The sequence below is a fragment of the Nomascus leucogenys genome, chromosome 15 (genome assembly GCF_006542625.1).
Source record: "Nomascus leucogenys isolate Asia chromosome 15, Asia_NLE_v1, whole genome shotgun sequence".
Lineage (NCBI taxonomy): Eukaryota > Metazoa > Chordata > Mammalia > Primates > Hylobatidae > Nomascus > Nomascus leucogenys.
The window spans coordinates 61266811-61289897 of NC_044395.1; the positions used below are offsets into that span (position 1 = coordinate 61266811).

General features: G+C 50.5%; 1 protein-coding gene across 4 annotated transcripts in view; it reads left to right on the plus strand.

The window, feature by feature from the left end:
• The window catches only part of GDPD5 (glycerophosphodiester phosphodiesterase domain containing 5), a 91099-nt gene that overhangs the window by 24628 nt on the left and 43384 nt on the right, over positions 1-23087 (plus strand). For all 4 annotated transcript variants that reach the window (XM_030829411.1, XM_030829412.1, XM_030829413.1 and 1 more), the window contains exon 2: positions 11092-11175. The gene's annotated coding sequence lies outside the window, so the exon portion shown is untranslated. The remainder of the gene's footprint in view (positions 1-11091; positions 11176-23087) is intronic.

Sequence of the window (23087 nt, forward strand, 5' to 3'; positions counted from 1 at the left end):
CTCTCAGGGCCCCCGTGGTATCTCCTCATAAATGGCAGGCAGGTTAGGTTGCTCTGAAAGGGGCTAAGTGCAAGGAGAGGCCGAGCCAGGGTATAGCCCTTGCCCCTGGGGGCCTGTGGTCTGAGGGAAGATCCAGACCTCACCAATGTGGCAAACTCAGCAGAAATACAAGCTCCCAGATTTGAGAAACCTCTTTGGGACCTCTCATGCTGCACTTGGCCTCGGTGTTGGGGACCCAGGGTCAGATCAGACCCTGCCCCTACCTTCCAGAGCCAGCCCAGACAGTCAGCTGTGCAGTTGGACACTAGCGTGGCTGCTGAATGGATGGCTGTACACAGGTGAAGGCATGCCCGGGCCTGCTGGAGAGTCAGGGAGGGCTTCCTACAGGAGGAGTTTGAGTGGTGACTACAGAGCTGTTTGGGGGATGAGAGGAAGGAGATGGAGAACAGAGCTGGGCTTGGCGTCAGGTGGCACTGGAGGGTTTGAAGAAAAGGGAGATGGGGAGGGTGATTCTCATCTTCCAGGCCTGGAGGTTGGAGGGAATGGAGGTGCCTTGAAATGCGTGGAAAGGAAGAGGAGTTCCCATTTGGCCACTGTGGGTGTGAGCTTCCTGTGGGGTGTCCAGGTGCAGATGACCAGAGGGTTGCAGGATACTTGAGTCTTGAACTTGGTCCAGGCAGAGATGGGTGGTTGATGCCATGGGGTGGATGATACTGCCAAGAAGGATGTGATGGGCAAGGGAGGGAAAGAGGGCTTAGGATTGAGAGCAGCAGCATTCAGGCCTGGGCAGGGAGAGGAGCCAGTGAAGGGGCTGGTGAGGTGGGGCCAGAAAGGGGGACAAACAACCAGATAATCAGTGGCTGAGAATGGAGAAGTGCCCCATGGATTTTCCCACACAGAAGCCATTGTTGAACTTGGTGGCAGCAGAGGGTAATGGGTTTTGCAGTGGGTGGGAGGAAGTGGAGATATGGGTGCAGACAACCCTCAGAAGTTTGGATGAGAAGGGAGGAGAGAAAGGGAGGAGAGCTGGGAAGGGGTGCAGGGGATGAACTGCATGAGCCCCAGGCCTGCTCACTGCTGACTGGAAGGAGCCAGAAGAGGAGAGAGGAGAGCCCAGAGGAAGGAGGGAGGGTAAAGTGGTCATCTGTAGACACACGCCTAGTCCTCTGCCAGGGGCAGGGAGGGTGCCTGGAAGGGGTGGTGCTTTCTGGAGGAATGGCTGTGGAGGGCTGAGGGCGGAGGAGGTGCAGTGCTGGGCAGGTAGCCTTCAGTCCTGCCCTGACCTCTGCCAGTCTTCACATCTGCAGGGTAGGGTGGTAGCAGCCACCCTGGGGTGTGGGGAGGATCCCAAGAGGCAGAAGCCCCACTAGCTCAGAGCATCCTTGTAAATCAGGTTCAGGTCAGGAGTTGAAGCTCAGGGCTGGGCGGGGTTGGTCTCTGGTGGTTTTTGCATCTTCAGTGCTCACCAAAGCTGTTTAATAGACACTGCAAACAAGAAAGGCCTGGAAAGGTCAGGACGTGGATGGCCTGCTTCCAAAGAGGCCACACCCAACCCCATCTCTGGGCCCAGCTCCCAATTACAGGGAAGTTCTTCCTTTGGGTCTAGCCTAAGTCTTTCCCGCTGTGTGTTCCCTTCTGGTGAACTTGTTCAACCCTGCTCCATGGAGCCAAGCCTATCAGCTGGCCACTTGGAGTGGTGGCCAGTATTTTTACAACTTGTTTTCATGAAGATGATTTGAAGTCTCCTTGCATTCCCAGAATGTCAGACCCGCCCTGATTCACAAGGATTGACCAAAACAGGGTCTGAGCCAACCAGAGGAATTTGAGGACTTAGTCATCCCCCTTGGATCATCTGCACATTCTTCTCCTTTCTTTCCAGTTTAAAAAAAAAAAAAGGAAAAGAAGAAGAAAGAAGGAAAGTTAGCCTAGATGACCAGATGACCAGGAAGGGACAGTGGCATTTGGGGATATAAACCGGCTCAGATGATGCTGGCTGTGGACAAAGGGGTAGGGCCTGAGGGGAGGGGTCAGTGCTTGGCTTTGCACCTGGCAGACGTCAATTCAAGTGCATGTTCTGCTGCTTGCAAGATGGGGATCTTTCACAGGACACTCTTCATGTCTCTGAGCTTCAGTTTCCTCATCTCTGAAATGGAAACATTGATGGCACCCACCTGAGACACCTGAAGCAGACCTAGAAGCAGACCCTGAGACAAGGATTCTTGTGACAGTGATTCATTAGGAAGCTTCCCTGCTAAGGGAAACCTGCTAAGGGAAACCTGCTAAGGGAATAGGAAATGTAGAAGCAGAAAGAGAAGGAGGAGAAGCAAGAGGCTATTTCCAGCCAAGCTCCATAGAAGGAACTTTGGCTTTGTCTTCCAGAGGGACACTGTAGGTCATACCCTAGGGCTGGCCCTCCAGGGGCAAAGATGCTGGAGAATTCATACCTCTCTCTCCTGAGTCAACAGATTATATGAGATAAAGCATGTGAGGTGCTGATTGCCCAGGACCTGGCACCAGCAAGTGACAGCTGTGAGAAAGGGGTGTGCAGAAGGCAGAATCCCAGGCTGTGTGGTCAGCAAGGGGCAGTGCCTTCTGAAATGCGCACTGTGCTCCACTGCTCCTCTAGCCCCAGGTCTTTCTCTGTCAGCTTCTAGAGGCAAAATCCCACAGAGCTCCCGCCCCCATTATTCTCCCAGATTACTTGGCTTTGGGCAATCTCTCCAACCAGTCCAGGTCCCTCCCAGCCCTAGAGGCCCTGGTGCCCTGCTGTAGTTCTCCCTCCCAGCCCACCCACCCCAGCCCGGAGGGCATCAGTGACGAGTAGGGGGTGGGACAAGGCTTAAGGGCAGAGGTTAGTTCAAGGCCATGGAGGCACCAAATGCTCACAGAGGAAATCAAAGCCATTGTGGCCCATCCCCACCTGAGTTGAATTTGGCTTTTCTTCCCAGCCCACCCACTCTGTGTTTCCATAGAAGGTGCTCAGGGATCACTTGGGGGAACTTTCGTTGGTCAACACATTCCAGGAATGAATAAACAGGTTGCCCTTCCTGGCCGTACTGACTAAATCCTAAGACTCCGACTATGTGACTCTCACTTTCACTGGTGATGTCAGCCTGGGTTAGCCCTCTTGGGACCCACCCTTACCTCTCTCCTGTCCCCTGTGACATCACAAGAGATGTTACCCATGATCTGGCCTCCCCACTCAGGCCTCTGGGAGTCAACCTCGCCCTCCACCAACCCCCTCAACAGACCATGACAGGCCTGGGTGCTAGTCCACACTCTGTCACCTGCTGTGTGACCTTGGCCAAGTCACCTCCCATCTCTGAGCCTCAGTGCCCTATGTTTGTAACCAGTTTTGTATGTGCTCACCTAAAATCAGGAGATTGTAACATGGTGTTAATCCCTGCTTGACGCAGTGGATGCCCAGAAAGGTGAAGTGATTTGCCGGTGATCACACAGCAAAAGAGCAGAGAGGGCCAGGACCTGCTCCCAGCCCCATGGCCGATTAAGTGAGCATCTTACTCTTTATCAGCTCTGCCCTGGCCCACTAACCCCTCTTTGATTCAGAACTTGAATTAAGCCCCCAGTGGTCAGGATGAACTGAGCCAGGCACCGAAGTGGTCAGTCACTGCTGCAAACTCATTAACTCATCTGATACACATGTACTGAGTACCTTTGTATAAGGGGTTCTGTGCTCAGATAAGTACAGTTTTACTTTCACCAGGTTTAACGTACAATCCACTGCAGAGGCCTGGGGCACCTGCAGGCGCCAAGAGAGAGGGTGCCCTTAGGGTGGTGGTTCCAGAGGAGAAAGTGGTCTAAAAAGTCCAGAGCCCCCTCACTGTCCAGGAGGCAGGCAGGGAGTGGCTAGGTTAGGGAGGTGAATGTCAGGAAAACAAGTTTGTTCACTCCTGGGTATTACTGCTGCCTGTGGTGGGTCCAGCACTGTGTCAAGCTAGGGGTGAGGCCGGGAGACAACTTTGATCCACCATCAAGGCCTCCACCCCTTAACGCGTCCTGCCGCCTTTGTTCACGTGATGCGCTTGGTGTGTTTGTCTACACCATTAGCTCATGGGCTCCTCCAGCAGGGACTGCGTCTGTCTGCTGGCCACACAGGAGAGCTCAGGAAATGTGCGTTGGTGACTAGATTTTTGGTATCTAGACTGGCTTGGTAGTAAGAGTGTGAATCCAAGAGACCCTAAACTCTCTCGAGCCTCTGTTTACCATCTATAAAAATATCTACTGCAGCTGGACATGGTGGCTCATGCCTGTAATCCTAGCACTTTGGGAGGCCAAGGTGGGCAGATCACTTAAGCTCAGGAGTTCAAGACCAGCCTGGGCAACATGGCAAAACCCCGTCTCTACAAAAAAAATACAAAAATTTGCCGGGTGTGGTGGCACATACCTATAGTCCTAGAGACTCAGGAGGCTGAGGCGGGAGGATGGTTTGAGCCTGGGAGGCAGAGGTTGCAGTGAGCCGTGATTGTGCCACTGCTCTCCAGCCTGAATAACAGAGTGAGACTCCGTCACAAAAAAAAAAAAAAAAAAGGAAAAAAAAGAAAAAAAGTCTGCAGTGGGAGGCTAAGAGGCATAAGATAGCATACATAGAAACCTTGTCCTCATACAGAGAGTATGTCCAGCCCTTGTAAATGTTGGGCAGTATTACAATAGATGGGCCCTCGGCACTGTGCCAGGCTGAGCAGGAAACATGAGGGAGATGGGGTCTGGCCCCTGTTACAGCCACTGCACACTGTACAGTTTACACAGTCCTATCATGTGCTGCTCACTGGTTCTCGCTGTCATTCCAAGAGGGGATCTGGGCAGGTCCCAGTATCCCCATATGACATAGGAAGATGTTGACCTGCCTTACAGTGGCCAAACCAGGAATAAAAGCCAGGTCTCCTGCTCACTCCTCTGCTCCCCCACCTCCCGAACTTGCTTCCTGCTCTCTGGAAGCTCTTTGTGAATGATGCTAGGAAGGGCAGTGGGCAAGGAATGTGGAGACTTGCCAGCCCAGGTGTCAGGGGCTGAGGGTACATTGTGGTGGCTTTAGCCCAAAGTGGGTTACTGTGGCTAGTAGGTCCAGAGTAAGGGGGCAAGAGGAGAGGTGCAGGAGGGGGACTGAGTGGGGGTGCAGAGGAGGAGGAAAATAGCTGTGGGCTACAGGTCACCATGACCACTGCCCAGCTGGATGGCGGGGGGCTACTAGCCTGGTGCAGCAGAGGCTGCTGGGCCCTCCCAGCCTAGCCGGCTCCCTTTCCAAGGGGATGGCGTAACAAGAACTGGGGATAGAAGACCCTGGGCACCCTGGCTCCCCTGCAAGGTGCTGTTGGAGCTGAAGGGACTTTAAGGAGTACAGGTTCTGTGGGAGAGGCCAGTCAAGTTGTGGTCACTGCCCCTGAGGAAATTTGAGTGCTTACTGCCCTGGAAATACAGCCCCATGCACAAGGCATAAGCATAAGGACCTTCCATGTGGAAAGCACTTGTAAAAGGCAAACTGGGGAAGGCAGGGCTGGCTGGCAGACAAGCAGTTGCTCACAGATGTGAAGTCACCAGCACAGGGGGCCTAGGCCCCACAACATGAGAGGTGGTGGGTGGGGAGTGGACAGGCCTCTCCTAAATTTGGAGAACTGAGAGCAAAAATACAAATAGAGATCCATGTATCTTTGTCAGATATTTGAAGGTTGTAAAGCAAGCCAGGAGACTGTTAAATAAAATAGATTTGATTTTCCCTCCTTCCCTCCTTGACAAATATACCTTCACAATGTACATTGAAATATGTACATTGTGTACATATTTACATAGTGTAAAGTTTAGTTTTATTTGACTGCGAGTGATAAAATATCAAGAATTCCTGAATTTAATTATTGCACATCTCTGAGTATATTGTTGTTAAGCTGATGATGTTCAGATATAAATAGTAAGACTTAACAATTCTTTTTTTTTTTTTTTTTTTTGAGACAGAGTCTCACTCTGTCACCCAGGCTGGAGTGCAGTGTGGCGCGATCTCAGCTCACTGCAACCTCCGCTTCCCAGGTTCAAGTGATTCTCCTTCCTCAGCCTCCTGAGTAGCTAGGATTATATTGAATATATATTCAAATTATATATATATATATGTATATAATTAAATTCAGACATGTATAGTGTGTGTGTGTGTGTGTGTGTGTGTGTGACAGAGTGACATCTCTGTCACTCAGGCTGAAGTGCAGTGGGTGTGATCTTGGCTCACTGCAACCTCTGCCTTCCGGGTTCAAGCGACTCTCCTGGCTCAACCTCCCAAGTAGCTGAGACTACAGGCACGTGCCATCACACCCAGCTAATTTTTTGCATTTTTAGTAGAGACGGGGGTTCATCATGTTAGCCAGGATGGTCTCGATCTCCTGACCTTGTGATCTGCCCGCCTCGGTCTCCCAAAGTGCTGGGATTACAGACGTGAGCCACCGTGTCCAGCCTGTATATATATATTTTTGTTGTTGTTGAGATGGAGTCTCACTCTGTTGCCCAGGCTGGAGTGCAGTGGCATGATGGTAGTGCACTGCAACCTCTGCCTCCCTGATTCAAGCGATTCTCTTGCCTCAGCCTCCTGAATAGCTGGGATTACAGGCACATGCCACCACGCCCAGCTATTTTTTTTTATGTTTAGTAGAGATGGGGTTTCACCATGTTGGCCAGGCTGGTCTCGAACTCCTGACCTCAGGTGATCTGCCTGCCTAGGCCCTCAAAGTGCTGGGATTACAAGCGTGAGCCACCGTATCTGGCCATCAAATTTTATATACTTTAAATACAATCACATTTTACTTTTAGTCTTTTAGATTATTGCCATCAACAGAACACAAGTGATGAAAATCTTGATTATAACAATTTAATTAGTGATCTTGCTAAAGTAAAGATTTTATGGAATAAATAAAAATGAACTGTGGCCACATGCAGTGGCTTACACCTGTAATCTCAGCACTGAGGCTGAAGCAGGCAGATCACTTGAGGTCAGGAGTTCGAGACCAGCCTGGCCAACATGGTGAAACCCCATCTCTTCTAAAAATATAAAAATAGTTGGGTGTGGTGGCACATGCCTGTCATCCCAGCTACTTGGGAGGCTGAGGCAGGAAAATAAGTTGAACCTGGGAGGCGGAGGTTGCAGTGAATCAAGATCTTACCACTGCACTCCAGCCTTTCAGCCTGGGTGGCAGAGCGAGACTCTGTCTCAAAAAAAAATAGTAAACGAATGTAAATATAAACATAGGAAAATTTATTTTATGTTTTCAAGAGTGTTTTTATTCCATAAAATCATCTATTAAAATTAAAACAATACCCATCACAATTAATGAAGATCAGATTTTTAAATAAAATCTTTAAATAGACATGAAATATTAATTCAATTTTTGAAAATTTTATAGAAATGAAACTATTCACAGTTCTAGTATTCAATGTCCATCTAGTTGCAAATTTAAAGAATTAATACCAGACTTCATGTTACATTAATGTGAGTAATGTGAGTTGCAGAATATTGTAAGATGTTCCTCAGCCACCATGTGCATTTTTGTGCATATCACACTAATTCATGAGTACTTTTAGAACCACAAATTGGAGCAGGAAGAAATGCCAAAATAAGGGATGCACAGCAAGACCGGAATAGAGATGCTTGCTTATGCAAGAAACTGGTGCTCGCTGCTGTCTGGGAGGAAGGCTTTGACAAGCTAACTTGTCTCCCTCTTATATATTTTTGCCACTCAGGCCCCCCTTGCTGCACTCCTCCCCCAAGCAGCATCCATCTCCCTCCTCAGCAGCAACACGACCCATAGGCCTTCACAGTATCTTAACAGAATCACCTTTTGTTCTTCAAGTTCAAGAAATGGAGAGGCCTGGCATGGTAGCATGCCCGTAGTCCCAGCTACTCGGGAGGCTGAGGTGGGAGGGTTGCTTGAGCCCAGGAGTTCAAGCCTGTAGTATGCCATGATTTGCCTGAGAATAGCCACTGCACTCCAGCCTGGGCAGCATAGTGAGACCCAGTCCCTAACTCATGCCTTAAAAAAAAAACAAAAAAAACAGAGAAGAGTTTAACTAGGGCCTTAGAGGTGTTAGGAGCGAATGTTTAGGATTACAGGTCACATGAGTGTAACGTGACAGAGGCTCCTGTGTACTCTAATGAATTTATTTGTGAGTGTGTGTGTGTGTGTGATGTGTGGGGGCCCCTTTTCCCTGTCTAAGGGTGTTCGGGGGGTGGGTCTTCTTGCCAATAAAGGGTTCTCTATCATACAATGAACAATAGACAAATGATAGATATTACGCTGTAGCTAGAGTTTTATATCTAGGTATCTTAATTCACTCATTCATTTCACTCATGTGCATTTGTTCATTCATTTAAAACCCTGTATTTGTAAGGTGCAGTGGCTTATACCTGTAATCCCAGCACTTTGGGAGGCCAAGGTGGGTGGATCATCTGAGGTCAGAAGTTCAAGACCAGCCTGGCCAACATGGTGAAACCCTGTCTCTACTAAAAATACAAAAATTAGCTGGGCGTGGTGTGTGTCTGTAATCGCAGCTACTTGGGAGGCTGAGGCAAGAGAATCGCTTGAACCTGAGAGGCGGAGGTTGCAGCAAGCCGAGATTGCACCATTGCATTCTAACCTGGGCAACAAGAGCAAAACTCCGTCTCAAAAATAAAATAAAACCCTATATTCACTTGCTCCAACCCTTCATTTCATGTAGACTACCAGGTTATAGCAGTCTTTTAGTGCAGTCCATGATCCTATGAATGAGGATCAGAGAGGGTACTGATGTACCTAAGACACACAGCCAGTCCACAGCAGAAAAGTCCTCAGGCCAGGCAGCAAAAAGTGGAGGGTGAGTTCCAAGTTTGAATGTCAGGTAGAATCTGAGTAGATGTTGCTGTGTCCCAATCAGCTTCCCTTCCTTCACCAGCTTCCACTACTAAGCCATCTGCTCCAGGGCACTGGGGGATCCTGCAGGAGGTTTCTGCTTGAAGAGCCACTTCCTGTTTGGGGCCAAGCACTTCCTTCAAGTGACTCACAGGCTCCCATTGGCCCCGTGCTGGGAAGGCAAGGTGGGTGTGGAGCCAGACCCGGGCATGTCACCCTCTACCTGAGACCCCAGCTGGGTGACCTGACACAGGGCAGTGGGCACAGGCTGGAGGTAGGAGGAGGGGAATGGCAGGAGGATGTGAGACCATTCTGCCTCACCTAGCCTGATGGGCAGGATGGAGAGAGGACAGAGTGGGGATGGGGGCGGACTCCACGTCCAGCCAACCCCACAGGTAGTTTCCAGGGCAGCCATGGGCCCAGGTAAGGCTAACAGCAGAGCTGAGAGCCCTGGGGAGACTCTGCGGTACTTTCCTTCCTGACAGGCAGTAAGGTGTGGTGGAAGGAGCACTGGGATGGAGTCATGGACTTGTGTTTCTCACACCAACTTTCTGGTGGTCATTTCAGTTTTCTGCCCCTCTCTGGGCCTCAATATCCATGTCTGTCTGATGTGGGGAGGGGCTTGATGGCTGTGACATTTTGTGCAGCTTGTAGGTTTGAGCTTGAATTCTGGCTCTGCCACCTTGCTGAGTGTGTTCACTTCTCAGAACCTCCATTTCAAAATCTGAAATAATAGTCACTTTAAGTGTTTTACATATGGTAACTAATTAAATCCCCACATTGACCCTAAGGGGTAGATTTTATTAGTAGTAGTACTTTATACCTAAGGAGATTGAGGCACAGAAAGGTTAAGTAATTTGCCCAAGGTCACACAGTAAGAGCCAAGATTCTAACTTGTGTAGTTCGATTCCAGGTCCCATGCTCTTGACTCATTCTGGCCTTGCTACTCAAATTGTGGTCCAGGGACCTGCAGCATCAGCATCACCTGGGAGCTTATCAGAAATGCAGAATCTCAGGCCCCAGCCTAGATTTAACTGAGTCAGACTGCATTTTAACAAGTTCCCTAGGTTTCCAAGTTCCAAGGCCCCAGGAAATATAAATAGACCATGGCTTCTCAAACATTGGAGTTTAGAGGAGAAGCCACTGGTCTATTTATATTTCCTCTGCCACTTAGGCCTTAGGATCATTGTAGGGAGTAGAGGAAATAAGTATGTTTTATAAACTGTAAAGTGCTGTACATTCAGGGCACTGTGAGAAACCTGGGGACTGGAGGTGCAGAGGGGCAGGCCTGGGAGTGTCTCAAGTGCTGGTCTCTCGGTGGCTGTCATTTCCGAGCTGTCTCTGAGTCCAGCTCTGTCCACCTCTGGTTCACACACAGAGGTGTGTGTTTGGTTGTATGTTTCTTGCTGGCGTGTGGCTCTAGAATCCAGTTGGGTTGGGGAGAGTTGTTATATTGGCACCAGGAGGCTCAGGTCCCAGCCCTGGCTCTGCCTCTATGTGACGCAGGTAGGCCTCCGTCCTTGCAGCCTCAGTGTCCCTAGTAGACAAGGTGTTAGCATCCTTTGAAGCCTGAATGCTGGCCTGCAGTCTCCTCCTCACCTCTCCTGGCCCCTCTGCTTCCCGTGGCCTGTCGGTACCATCTCTTTTCCCAGTTCCTGGGTGGGGGGTTGCCCTGCTAGCTGCAGGAGCTGGCAATGGGGGAGGTGGTGCATGAGTCAGAGCTCAGGCATGTAATTGTGGTGCCCCAGATCCCACCTCCGGGCTACCGTCCTTCCCTTAGCTGCTGCTTTAGAAGAACAGCTGGTTTGGCAGCTACCTCAGAGAAGCAGGTCCCTGGGCAGCGTGAAAGGCCCTCTGCCCCCAGGGTGGCTGGGCTTTGGATCCTGGGTCCGTGGGTCCTGGAGGGGCAGGAGTGGTTCGGGAAACAGGTTATCTGGGTCTCGGCCTGGGACTGGTTTGTGGGCAGCATGCGTGGAGGTGGATTGCATGTGCCTGGTTTCATGGCTGGGGATTGATTAGATCACGTATGTCTTGTCAGCCCATCCACCAGCTTTGTGGCTTCTCCAGGGCAGGGACTCGGTGTCACCCATCACTGGGCCCCACACCCAGCACAGGGAGGGAACAGGATGGGTGCTCACTAAGGGTCAAGTGGGACAGTAGAAGGCAGGATGGACTGATGAATGAACTCACTGGATTTATCCCCTTGTCCTCTCAGCTCTCCCAGTGAAGTGATATCACCGCCTCTGTGGACAAGATACCTCCAGGAGCCCAGCTCACAGCCACTGGTACCTTCTTCCAGGTAAAGACAAAAGGAGGGAGGGAAAAAGGAGTTTGAGACAGGCTGCAGAGGGCAGCTGACTGGGTTCTTACACAATGTCCACCTCCCCCATGGGGGCAGCACTCTACAGTTTATGAAAAAGGCATAAATGGGATTATTGTCCCATTTTATGGACAGGAAAAAACTGAAGCTCTGAGTAGACTTGTCTCTTCTTTAGTACAGCTTTCCAGATACTTGTCTGAGAGCCCATGAGGCTGATGCCATGGTTATCCCCACTTTATAGATAAGGAAGCTGAGGTATAAAGGCATTTAGAAACTTGCTCCATTAAATACATGGTAGAGCTGGGTTTCAAACCCAGAAAGGTCACCGGGCACGGTGGCACGCACCCGTAGTCCCAGCTACTTGGGAGGCTGAGACAGGAAGATTGCTTGAGCCCAGGAGTTCGAGCTGCAGTAAGCTATGATTGTGCCACTACACTCCAGCCTGGGTGACAGAGTGAGACTGCGTCTCTAAAAAAAAATTAAATGAAAACCCAGGCAGGCTGACCTCTTCACAAACCCTGTGTGATTTACTGCCTCTCAAGAGCCAGCATTAAACTAAGTTTCCTTAACCTCCAATCTGAGGGTTGAATGGGCTTCCAACTCTAGAGAAGATTTATATTTTAAAAGAGAATCCTAGAGAAAGTGATGCTTCCTCCAAAGGAATGAATGACAAACAGTGGATTTGGAGGCCTTATATCATGGAATTGGCATGAACCTTCAAGGTGGGCCAGCCAGCTCCTAGGACTTTCATCCTCAGCATTCGAGCAAGCTTGGTTTTCATTGGTCACCAAGGCGAAACCTGGACATTTGAAGGAAGGGAGGAAAAGTTTAGGCCCCAGGTTCTCGGACCTGCCTGGAAGCAGAGAGACTGCTGCTCTTTGCAGAAGACTGTGAAGAGTAGTGATGTTCATGACAGTGATGAAATTAGTATCCTGTGCTAGATCTGAGGTCCTTACACTAGATGTGGTATAGAAATGTGCAAATGGATATCAGAGGTTTAAGAAAAATTTGTGAGAGAAAAGTACCTAATTGAGTCTTTTTTTTTTTTAGTAACTTAATTTTTTTTCTGTAAATTGGGAAAAGGCTAATTATTATTCAGAGGCAGAATTCAGGCTTTCAGAAGTGGCTCTGCAGTTGTGTGGTGTAAGATGCTTTGATTGGTTCTTTTTTTCCTTCCGTCTCGCATTTAACCAGCTTTTTGACTGACAACTAAATAGGTACCTCCTTGGTGCTAGGCCCAGTGCAGGGGACATAGGTCTCCTATACAGTGACTCTTCTAGCAAGGACAGGGCCTGGCATATCTTGTGTCCCCATCACCAGGTGTGGGGCTGCAGACACCGTAGGTCTTCAGAAGAGCTTGGCCAAGTGGATCAGAAGTCTGAACCTGGGGAAGCTCTCAGTCTGGTGGGCGAGGCAGCCACGGAAGCAGATAATTACAGCACACTGAGGCCTGTGATCATTCTCAGGAGCTCTGCCAGATGATGTGAGCACAAAAAGGAGGAGGCAGTGGGCTTTTGTTGGGGGGAATTAGCCCAAGCTTTGCACAGGGTCTGTTTGTTAAGATGGATGGGATTTGGATTGGGATTTGGGGAGGGCTTTCCTGGCAGAGGGCCCAACCTGAGTGAAGGCATGGAGGTGGGAAAGCTGGGTAGGTGGTGTCTTTGGAGCACAGTGGTACAAGGAGGGGCAGGAGAGGACAGAGGCAAGATTGCTCTGTACAAGTCTCCACTGTACTCACTTTCCTCCTCCTCCTCCCCCTTTCATTTACTTGGTGTGCCCCACTTTCCCACTCCCCTCTCCCTGGGACTTAGGAAGAGCCATCAGAAAAAGCCAGCCTGGCCCCTGCGGCTGAACCACTGGGCTCCTGGAAGGGGCTTGCACAAGTCAAACTGAGGGTGGGGGATGCTGAAAGTCTCTACTACCCCCGAGTAGTAGTCCAGGGGCCCTTCACTGGCTCTGCCTTCTCCCCGGGGAGCCTGTCAGTGTCACTGGGGGAGAAGGGGGTGAGGGCAGGATCTCTTCTTAGGATGGCCTTCCTGCAGTCCTGGTGGCTTGGAGAAAACTATTCAGCCCTCCAGGGAGGGAGGGGCCTGTCACTAGGAGTATGCGAGTCTAGGGAAGCCACTGGCCAGTCTGGAGAGGCTGGAGAACCACCAGTAAGAGCAGCACAGGGGATTTCTGAATGGAAGGAGAGGCTGGATGGAGTGCCTCCAGGACTTTAGTGCTGATGTTTTGTGACTTAGCAGTCTGAAATCCAGGGATAATTTGAAGATACCAGTTGAAATATTCAATGAGGATTCCATGACACTGTGAGTCTTGGGTGAAGTGATTCTAGAGGTCCAATTTGGGGCATTTGGAGCCTGAGATTTTGAGTTCTGAGATGCTAAGCTGTGCCCTCTGGGCAAGGCCAGGTCACTTTTGGTGACTACTCAGCCCAAGCTCATAGCCCTGACCTGGGAAAGAGAAGCCCTTTCTGTACCAAGAGAACCCAAGGCCCCTGGGCAGGCTCCTGAGCTGGGGAAGAGCTAGTCTACCTTCACCTCTGGGCCCTGCCAGCCTCCTCCCGAGAGGAATGGCAATCAGAGGTCTCTTGGGACAGAAGTGTCGGGTAAACAGGAGGCCCTGGCATCACCGTGGAAAGAGATTAATAGTGACCTTAATTATGGCATGATTGATTCTTGGAGGCCCTGGCCAAGCCCCAGCCTCGGCCACTGAGTAACATTTCCCCAGAGAATGAGGAGGCTTGCAGGGCCTGGGTGGCACAGGCCCCACCTGCCTCTTCACCTCAAAGCCTCTCTCCCTGCCTCCTTCCAGGCACCTCCACCCCAAGCCTCTCCCCACTGGCAGCTGCCCCTGTGACTTAGAATTCCTTCCTGCCCCTAGGTCTGGTTACCTTCTCTGCAGCTTCCATTAGAATCTAGGGCTTTCTCTGAGGCCCAGAGAGGTGGAGCGACTTCCCCAAGGCTGTACAGTGAGTTGGTGGCAGCCGGGATCTCTCCGTTCAAGCCATCGAATGAGGCTATGCAATGGAAAATAGACTGAGTCGTGAGCACCCCAGAAAAGCTACCTGCAGGAGGCTGGGGCTGGAGAGCACAGGGCAGGGCCGGGGATGGGTGGGTTCCACATTTCACTGGCTGGGCTTTTTCCAGAATCTTTCCTGTCTCCCCCACCTCCAGCCCTCACCCTGGGGCCAGAGATTTGTTTTGTAGGTTTGGGTTTGCTTGTTTTGTTTTGGGAAACAGTCCACTTGATGAGCTGTTTGGGGTGCCCTCTGCCCTGGGAGAAGCCCCAATCACTGCCCTCCCTGCCACCTAGGCTTTCGCTGTGCTGTCTCCTTACCTAAAATGCCCTTCCTTCTCCCCTTTGTGCTGCAAATCTTTTCTCATTTCTGAATTCTGCATAGATCTCACCATCTCCCGGAAGCCCCTACACAGTGGTCAGGAAACACAGATTTGTGGGATCCAGAAGAGATTGTGACACAGTCAGGAAGGGCTTCCTGGAGGAGGGGCTACCTGAGCTGAGATGAGCAGGAGTTTGCCAGGCATTGAGGATAGGTGGAGGGGCTCCAGGGCTAAGGTGGTTTCACAGGCACAGCTGGGTTGGGAGCAGGGATAGATGAAGTGGTGAGGAAGGACCACAGAAAGGCCCTGGTCCTGCTCCAAGGCCATGATCCCGGAGCCCTGTGGAAACAAGTCACCATGGCCCTGCACCTTTCATGCCTGGCATTTTACTGTAAGGGAAGTTTGGGGTCATCACTATTTGTGAGTCATCTAGGCCACAATGTACCTACACCTTGATCCCTATCAAAGATGGTGGAGGCCCTTGGGCAGGGCCAGAGCTCTGCCCTGGTGCTCAGGACGACCAGGCGCCTAACCTTGATATGGGCCTTCCTACCACTTTCATCCAAGTTTTGAACTGTGTCCCAGGAGGGTGACTGTCAGGATGCCCAGTGATTAGCCGTGGGAGCAGAGGGGGCTCTTCCCCAGTCAGACCAAGGAGGGATCAGGGATTGGCCTTCCCTTTTCCTCGAACAGCCCCCTCTCTGCTTTGCTACTGGGGGTGAGGAGAGAGCGGGTAGCTAAAGGGTTTTAGAAGTTGAGTGCTGGAAAGGCCCTTGGAGATCAGCCAAGGGTGCTCAAACCCTCCCATGATACAGATGGGAAAACTGAGGCCAGAGGCTTGGGGTGGTCACTCAGCCTGCTGGTGTTCAAGCTCAGCCTCAGACCATCATCCCAGGGCTGGGCTGGGGTTGAGGCCCCGCGAGGGCAGCCACGGCCAAGGAGAAGAGGGGTGTCTCTCCATCTGCATGCTTGCCCCCCTTCCCCAGGGCCCTAGCACAATGCCAAAGGTCGGCCTCCCATCCCCACCAGCCCTGGCACTGTTTGGGGTTTTTCCTTTCCTCCCCAATGTTCCTAGACTCATTCTGCCTATGCTTTCCTGATACCAACCAAAATATTGAGCTTGGCCCTTTGAGGTACAATTTGCAGTTATACAGATGCTGCAGCTGGCATTGACGTGGAAGGTGATAGAAACGTGAACAGGCCTGCCCTGTGGGGCTGCAACCATGGAGAGTCTGGACTTTAGAGTCAACAGCCCTGGGTTCAAATCCTGTCTCCTCCATGATTAGCTGTTTGGCCTTGGGTGAATTACCTAACCTCTGGGGTGCGCGTGCACGCATGTGTGTGTGTGTGTGTGTGTGTATTTAATACACTTTTTCAAAAGCAGTTTTAGGTTTACAGTAAAATTGATTGGAAAGTACAGAGAGTTTCCATATACCCTCCTCTGCCTTCCCCCTCCCCACAGTCTGGCTTATTCTTTACATCTTATATTAATATGGTACATTTATTACAACTGATGAACTAATATTGGTTAATTATGATGGACTAAAGTCCATGTTTGCGCTATGGTTCCCTCCTCGTGTTGCACACTCTATGGGGTTTGACACATGTCCATAATAACTGTGTCATACAGAAGAGCTTCACTGCCCTCAAAATTCCTTGAGCACCACTTATTTTTCCCCTCCCCCTGAGTCCTTGACAGCCACTGATCTCTTTACTACCTCCATAGTTTTGCCTTTTCTAGAATGTCACTTAGTTGGGATCATACAGTATATAGCTTTCCAGATTGGCTTCTGTCACTTAGCAATATGCTTTCAAGATCTCTCCATTGCTTTTTGTGGCTGGGTAGCTGACTCCTTTTTATTGCCAGATAATATTCCTCATTGTGTGGGATGCACTGCAGTTGGTTTGCCCATTCGTTCAGGCCCATGTTTGCAATCTGTTAAGTAAGACCATTGGCCTTTGCTCAGGAAGGTTGTCAAGGGGAGGGGATGCCTATGCAATGCTCAGCACAGTACCCAGCAATGACCTGGAGTGCCCACACCACCCAGCAGCAAGTGCTAGCACAACAAACAGTAACCATTGTGGCTGGTAGTACTCACACTGTACATATGTTAGCTCAGCCAGTTCTTTTTATTATTATTATTTCTTTTTTTAGAGATGGAGTTCTCACCATGTTGCCCAGGCTGGTCTTGAACTCCTGGCCTCAAGTGATCCTCCTGCCTCGGCTTCCTCAAAGTGCTGGGATTACAGGCATGAGCCACGGCACCTGACTTCAATCAGTTCTTGAACACATTTATTGAGGGCTTAAAACCTGTTAAAAGCTGGCAACACAGTGAATATCCTCATACCAATCAAGGTTTGGGATTGCAAACAACAGAAACAATTCAGGTTGATTTGGCAGAAGAGTTCCTTGGAAGGAACTAGAGTTGTTTCCAGAATCTGAAGGGTCTGGAGACCCACGCCTGGGTAGGAGTGGAGGGGGCCCAGGTACAGCCAGGGGTTCCAGGCTGTTGTCCCCTCTGGTGCAGCTGCCGCTGACCTCGCAGCACCTCACAACTAGTGCAGACATTCATGTGACTTCCAGACCTGGGCACTTTAAAAAACTTTTATTGAGATAAAGTTCACAACCATCACCACTAATTCCAGGACATTTTCTTTTTTTGTGGGGGGATTGGATGGTGGCTCACAGGGTCTCACTCTGTTGCCCAGGCTGGAGTGCAGTGGCACCATCTCAGCTCACTGCAACCTCTGCCTCCTGGGTTCAAGTGATTCTTCTGCCTCAGCCTCCCAAATAGCTGGGATTACAGGCGCCTGCCACTACCGCCCGGCTAATTTTTATATTTTTAGTAGAGACAGGATTTCACCATGTTGGCTAGGCTGGTCTCGAACTCCTGACCTCAAGTGATCCACTCTCCTCGGCCTCCCAACGTGCTGGGATTACAGGCCACCACACCTGTCCAGGGACATTTTCACCAGCCCAGAAAGAAACTCCACACCTATTAGCAGTCACTCCGCCTTTCCTCCCCAATCCTCCCAGCCCCTGGCATTCACTGAGCTACTTTCTGTCTCAGTATTTGCCCATTCTGGTCATTTCTTATACATGGAATCATACAACATGTGGCCTTTTGTGAACTTGGCATGACATCTTCAAGATTCATGTTGTTGCATGCCTCAATTCCTTTTTATTACAGACCTGAGCACTTCCATGTATTACCCCATTTAGTCCTCATTCCCCAGATGGGTAAAGTAAGGCTCAGGGAAGAGGTAGTGACCTGTCCAAGGTCACATAGCAAGTCAGTTGAGGGTGACCAGGCTAGAATCCAGGCACTTCATGATCAGAAAAGGGGCTGAGAGCAGTGCAGTGCAGTCTGGGGGGGCACAGCCTGGGCCTGGCAGTTATGGGAGGGAGAAAGGGTAGGGGAGCAGGCAGGTGCGTCCTGGGATGTGAGGATGGGGCAGGACGCCGGAGGTACACACCCATCCCCAGCATCCTGCCTCTGCTCCACAGTGCATGTTTACTCCATCTCAGTCATGGACTCTTGCTTTTCCCTGGGCAAGCAGGAGGCTGTGCAAGTACAGGGTAGGGGCCAGGAATTCTGACAGAAAACAGGACTTTGGGCTGGGGAGGGGCCTTGGACATCAGGCTCAGAGGTGAGAGCGTTCTCTTGTCCCAGAGCCAGCAGTAGCTCTTGGCAGGGGATTTCTTGGGAACTTGGCTTGTATCAGCAGCCATGGGATGTAGCTTGGAGAAATCGATTGGACCTAAGTAATGCCATTATCCCTGGCAGGAAGGGGAGGGGAGGTGATGGGCTGGTGAGGGATGGTGGAGAGAGTCCCGTCTCAGAGCTTGTCCCAGCTGCTGAATGTGGTGTGAGCAGCATGCCTCCATTAGCAGAACTTCTGGGCACTTCTCTGAAGTATGGTCCAAGAAGTCCCTAGTGCTTCCTGCTCTTGCTGCCCTGTGTTGCTCCCTGGGGACATGGGGTTAACGCAGACCATCCCATGGGGGAGGGAGGCATGGCCATGGTGCTCTCACAGTGTGCCCAGGTAAGAGGGAGGGACATGCAAGGGATATGGGAGGCTGGGAAGACCTCTAACCAAACCGGGCCTCCATGGAGGAGGGAACATCTGACACTTGAAGGATCAGGAGGTATTCACCAGGTGAAGGGAAGCAAGGCTGGAAAAGCAGTAGGGGTCAGATCCCGGTCACTGCCTGTTAAGAATTTCAGGCCAGCTGCAGGTAAGAGTTTGGATTGGAGGGATGGGGCTGACAGCAAGGAATCTGGAGGAGTCCCCAGCCAGGGGAGATGAGGCCTTGAACAGGGGAGTGGCTGTGGGGATGGCGAGAAAAGGGCCTTGAGAAAAGGGTGGTAGAGGGCAGTGTGGCTGAACTGCGTCTGTAAGGCCTGGGTGACACCGCTGGAGACATCCAGGAGCTGCTGGCTATCTCGATCAGAGGCAGAGCCTGGGTGGCCTTAGCAGCACCTGGTAACTGAAGCCGTGAGAGTGGACAAGATGGCCGCAGCCAGGAGAGCATACAGAAGAAAGAGAAGAGGTTTGCCTCCCAGAGAATCCGCTACAGTTATGAACATGACAAAAATGCACCTGGGGGAGAGGAGACTCTGAGAACCAGAATCAGCGAAGTTCTGGGCCGAGGCATGACGCACGCACTTCTACTTCCCTCTTTTCCAGGTTTGAAGTGGAATTTCCATTCCTGGGTGGGTTGTAATGTACAGTCCTGGGGACAGGGGAGGGGCAGGCAGAGGACATGTGGGAATTAGTCCTAGGGGCAGGGGAGTCCCGGGAAAGGAGTGTGAAGGCAGGGGAACCTGGGGCGGGCTCCCACGTGCATTTCAGGATGTCCACCTGTTGTACCTCAGCATTGCAGTACCTCCTGGCACCACCTTTCCCCCTCCCTGCCCCCAATTGTGTGTCCTACAGAAGTCAAGGCAGAAGCTGTTACCTGCTTTTACAGATTCAGAAACCAAGGCTCAGGGAAGAGCCTGAGTGGCCCCAGCCACAGAGCAAGTCAATGCGAGGCAGCATGAAGCTAGGCTTCTTTCCACATTGCACCCGCCTCCTCCCTTCCTGGGGAGGCAGGGGCAGATGTAGTGGCTGACATGACAGTAGAGACCCCCGTCTGGGGAGTGCACAGGGTGAGATCTGGCTCCCCTGGCTGTGGACCCTGACCTCCCACCCCTGCGGGAAGGCTAGGTATGTGGGGGTGCCTATGTGGGCACGCAACGCTCCCCAAATCTGGAGTATAGTAAAGCTGAGAGCACCCTACACCAACCCCCACCCATGGTCTCTCTAGCCCCATGGGAGCCAAGCTGTGTCCCCACCCCAGCCTGTCCCCCAGGCCCTGGCTCAGGGAAGCCCCAGCAGCTGCACCATAGTCCACATGCCTCCCCAGGGCTCCCCGGAACAGAGGCTGCAGCAGTCAATTCCCAGCATTCAGGAGACTCCAGGTCATTCAGTATTCCCAGCAAGCCCTTAATGCATCTTCCCCCTCAGACTGGAGGCTGTAACCTCCGCACTGAGGTGAAGTCAGCATTGGGTGGTGGTGTTGGAGGGACAGCCAGAGGCCCTGAGTGAGGCCTGGTGGTGGAAGTAGTGAGTGGGCCTGAAGCCCAGCGTGCTCCTACGGTGCAGCCCGTGGGGCTTTGGAGAGTGGCATCTTAGGAGCTCATCTACCAGGCCTTGGCTCAGTGCTGACTCCAGGGAGCATACTCTGACCCTCCCTGCACTGTGGTCAGTGCCCACAGGCTCCCTTTCCTCCCTCCATCATACGCTGCTCTTACCATAAGGTTCGTGGGCCATTAGAGCCCAGTGACTGCAGGAGTCTGCAAACTTTCCCTCTAAAGGGCCAGACAGTCAGTATTTTAGGCTTTGCAAGCCATATGGTCTCTGTGGCAACTACTCAACACTGCAGTTATAGTTAAAACAGCCGTAGACAATACATAAATGAATGAGCATGGCTATGTCCAATGAAATGTTATTTATGGACACTGAAATTTGACTTTCATATAATTTTCATGTGTCACAAGATATTTTTGTTTTGACTCTTCACAACCATTTAAAAACATAAAGACTATTCTTAGCTTTTGGGCTGTACAAAAATAGGTGGCAGATCAGATTTGGCAGGCCCATGGGTTAGAGCAAGGTCCCTGGAGCCAGCCTGCGTGGGTATGAATCCTGGCTCTGCTAGGTGTCCTTTGGTAAGTGGCTCAACCTTTCTGTGCTTCAGAGTTCTCATCTATAAAATGGGGATGATGATGATGATACTTTGGGGATGTAACATGGTGCAGTCACATTGGAAAATAGTTTGGCAGTTCCTCAAAAGGTTAAACATAAAAGTTACCATATGATCCAGGTGTGGCGGCACATACCTGTAGTCCCAGCAATGCAGGAGGATCACTTGAGCCCTGGAGTCTGAAGTTGCCATAAGTGATGATTGCACTACTGCACACCAGCTTGGGCAACAGAGCAAGACCTTATCTCAAAAACAAAAGTTACCATATGACACAGCAATTCTTTTTTTTTTTTTCTTTTGAGATGGAGATTCGCCCTGTCACCCTGGCTGGAGTGCAGTGGTGCAATCTTGACAACCTCTGCCTCCCAGGTGTAAGTGATTTTCCTGCCTCAGCCTCCCGAGTAGCTGGGATTACAGGCGCCCACCACCATGCCCAGCTAATTTTTGTATTTTTAGTAGAGATGGAGTTTCACCATGTTGATCAGGCTGGTCTCGAACTTCTGACCTCAAGTGATCCACCTGCCTTGGCTTCCCAAAGTGCTGTGACCAGCAATTCTATCCCAAAAGAAATGTGTATCCAAAAGAAATGAAAACATACGTTCACACAAAAAACTCATTCACAGAAGCATTATGTATAACAACCCAAAAGTGATAACAACCCATATGTCCATCAGCTGATGAATGGATACATTGATCCATACAACGGAATGTTAGACATAAAAAGGAATGAAATGCTGATCCATGCTACAACATGGATGAGCCTTGAGAACATTATGCTGCATGAAAGAAGCAAGACACAAAAGGCCACATATTGTATGATTCCATTTATACGAAGTCTCTAGAATAGGCAAGTCCGTAGAGACAGAAAGTGGATGAGCAGTTGCCAGGGCCAGAGGGGTGAGGCCAGGGTAAATAGGGAGTGACAGTGCATGAGAAGGGGGTGGGGGGTTGTTGGAATGGTGAAACTGTTTTGGGATTAGATAGTGGTGATGGTTGTACAACTTGTGACTATACCAAAAATTGAATACTGTATATTAAATACTGAATTGTATACTTTAAAAGGGTAAATTTTATGGCATGTGAATTATATCTCCATTTTTTAAATGCAAATCCTTCCTTCCTAGGGCTGCTGTTATAGTTTCTGCATAGAAAGCACTTGGAACAATGCCTGGTTGTTCCCCTCTTTGGCCTTCTCAGGGCCCTAGGAGCTTTTGTGTGTCCTGCTCACATTGTCTCCAGGGCCTCGGACAGGGCCTGGTACAGAATATATGACTGAGTTTCTGGAGTCCCACAGGCCAGCATTGGAGTCCTGACACCTCAGTATAGCTGTGCACCTCTGGGCAAATAGTTTCTCTGAGCCCCAGGTTTGTCATCGGCAAAATGGAATAAGAATAACTCACAGTGGTGTGGAGGACTGGATGACACGTGATACTCAGGATGTCTGAGGTGCCCTAAGCCCATTGCCACCTGGTCACACTTGACCAACACTGGCCCCCAGAGGCCGAGGCTCCCACAGATATTTCCAGGGTGCCAAGCAGGGCTGGGGCAGTAGCTTCTGGCAGCCACACTTCAACCCTCAAGACACCTCTTGCTGCTATACCATCCTCCCACAGGCCCCACCCGACTAGGGGGCTCCTTGTGTCTGAAGAATGAATACTTTGGGGCACTAGAGCAGTTCCTAGATTGACTACAGTCCAGTTATGGGACAGCAGCCAGGCATTGCATTGCTCCTTGTTCTCTGAGCCTCAGTTTGTTGAACTGTCAAATGGGTTTAGGACACAGAACCTGCCACTTCAGATGGTTGTGCTGATGAGATGGAACAATGAATGTAAAGTATTTACACAGTGCCTGGTGTATTTTCAGTGCTCAACACATCTCAGCTGGTATGATAATTTCTTCTAAAATGTTTATTTTGAAAGTCCGTTATGTGCTAGACACTGTTCAAGTTACTGGGAATACAGCAGAAAATACAACAGACAAAAATCCTTGCCTTCATGAAAACTGCATTATAGTAGGGTAGACAGACAGGAAAAATAAGCAAGTTATATTTAAGGACATGATTGAGAAAACAAAGCTGAGAACGTGGGAAGGAGCTTAGGGAATGTGGGAAGGGGCTACAGTTTTACAGAAGGTGATCTGGGACAGTCTCATTGAGTAAAGGACATGTGGCCAGGTGCCATGGCTCACACCTGTCATCCCAGCACTTTGGGAGGCCGAGGCCGTGGATAACCTGAGGTCAGGAGTTCAAGACCAGCCTGGCCTACATGGCAAAACCCCAGCTCTACATAAATATAAAA